This window comes from Gastrolobium bilobum, unplaced genomic scaffold (genome assembly GCF_033153095.1).
Source record: "Gastrolobium bilobum isolate Gb01-03AN ecotype WA unplaced genomic scaffold, APGP_CSIRO_Gbil_v1 utg2779, whole genome shotgun sequence".
Classification (NCBI taxonomy): domain Eukaryota; kingdom Viridiplantae; phylum Streptophyta; class Magnoliopsida; order Fabales; family Fabaceae; genus Gastrolobium; species Gastrolobium bilobum.
Genome location: NW_026897558.1, coordinates 246,161 through 248,114, shown reverse-complemented (window position 1 = coordinate 248,114; position 1,954 = coordinate 246,161). Strand labels below are relative to the sequence as shown.

General features: G+C 38.2%; 1 non-coding gene across 1 annotated transcript; it reads right to left on the bottom strand.

Moving 5' to 3' along the window:
• Positions 1-1,624: 1,624 nt before the first annotated feature.
• Positions 1,625-1,731, bottom strand: LOC133308049 (small nucleolar RNA R71). The gene has a single exon (XR_009751124.1). It is a non-coding gene; the product is annotated as a small nucleolar RNA R71 (small nucleolar RNA).
• Between the last annotated feature and the right edge of the window lie 223 nt (positions 1,732-1,954).

The following is a 1,954-nucleotide window of genomic DNA, read 5'->3' as shown; positions in this document are numbered from 1 at the left end:
TTGAGAGCTTCACTTTTTCAAACACTTTCACCTAGCCTCCATCTTCACACATAGAGCGCCTAGCAAGCCTCTTTGTGGTGATCATACGGTGGCTTTACAAGAAGGAGTTCTTGCACCTAGACGAGTGGGTGGTGTGGATCAACGTTAGAGGGTCTGAACTCTTCAGACCGGCCTTGATCATCTGGTGATTTCACAAACAAGGTTACATCATGCTTTCCTAAAGCATGATCTTGATGTGCATGTATATTCCGCAAAGAAAACTTTTGTTTTTCCCTCTTGCATGCATCGGCCTTCAAGGCCATTTCGAACTTTCAAGTAACTGTTGGAGTCAAGGAAACCATAGGAATATGGAAACTTATGAGCCATTAAAGTTCATGGAACTGAGGAATCAGAGTTGGCAGTGAAAAGACCTGAATAAATTCAGAAGGGTTAAGTCTTAAGTTTGGAGTATAGTTATTTAAGAATGGAACAGTAGATTCGTTCCTTGTGTTAAAAACTATTTTTATCCATCTATCTTATTGTCTTTTAAACATTGTCATTTTTAGTTATTTCACTTTAAAGTTCTTGTGACAATATAATCAAACCTCCAATGAATTTGTCGTTCCTTCTCATATCAAGAAGGATTTAATACATAACGATGCAAGGAGTCGTTTAGAGTCAATCTGAACCTATTAACCTTGAGGGAACGTCCACAAGGCAGTAGGGAACGAAAGACTAAACAGTTCAAATACTGTCTTTTCTCTTATTTAAAATTCTTTTTAAAATAGTTCAAGGTATTATTTAGAGTTCTATCCTCATGGGAACGATAATCTGGGCACTAATAATCCCAATTATTACTTGATGCGTGCACTTGCGCGACTAGGTTGGTATCTAGAGAACAAATGTGTTTTCTCTAGATGGACTAAGTAAGGGGAACGTCCTTAAAAGAACATAAGCACCCAACAAGTTCTTGGCGCCGTTGTCGGGGATAGTTTACACTAAATTCTGTCCTTAAGACTATTTTATTTTATACTTTGTTAATATATCATTCTTTATTATTTAATGTTCATACTGTTGTTCATATTGTTTATGTTTTATGGTTTATGAGTGAGGAAACTGAAACTGGTTCTCACCATCACATTGAGATACCCGAGTTCTTCTTTGACCCAGAACCAGAACGCACTTTTCACAGGAGAAGAAGAAATCTAAGGGAAGATAATCTTGAAGCAGAAATAACTGATCATAATAATCATAACAATGAAAAGATTCTTCTAGAACAAAAGTTCAGAGCACTGGCTGCTCCTTCATGGAACAAACCAGAAAGAGGAGTAATCCTCCCTCCTGTTGAAGCTCCTAACTTTGAGCTAAAGCCCATCATGTTCAATATGATCAGGGAGGCTAGAAAGTTTTCAAAGGACTCCCTGCAGAAGATCCGTACACTCACCTTAACAATTTCCAAGATATTTGTGACAACTTTAGAACATAAGGTGTATCAGAAGAGAGAATAAGAATGAGGTTGTTCCCTCAGTCTTTGGGATCAAGAGCCAAAACTTAGATGAAATCCCTCATCTCTGGATCCATACACTCATGGGAAGAACTCTCTAATAAGTTCATAGAGAGATTCCTCCCTATGTCCTGTCAAGCTAATGTAAGAGCTAAAATCTCTAGCTTCAAAATGTTTTATGGAGAGAATCTCCATGAAGCATGGGAGAGATACAAGGACTTTATCAAGAAATGTCCTAACCACAGGGTAGAAAAATGGGGAGTCTTACGACTTTCTATAAGGGTATTGACCATACTTCTCAGTCTTATTTAGATTTTGTTGCAGGGGGATATTTCTTTACAGGAACTCTTGAATCCAGACATAAAATCATAGAGAGCACTGCAGAACGTTGCCTTCAGTCGCCACTAGAGAGGATGAATCCAGTCAGGAAACCGGTATACTAGAGTTGGATAAACAAACAGCCGTGAAAGC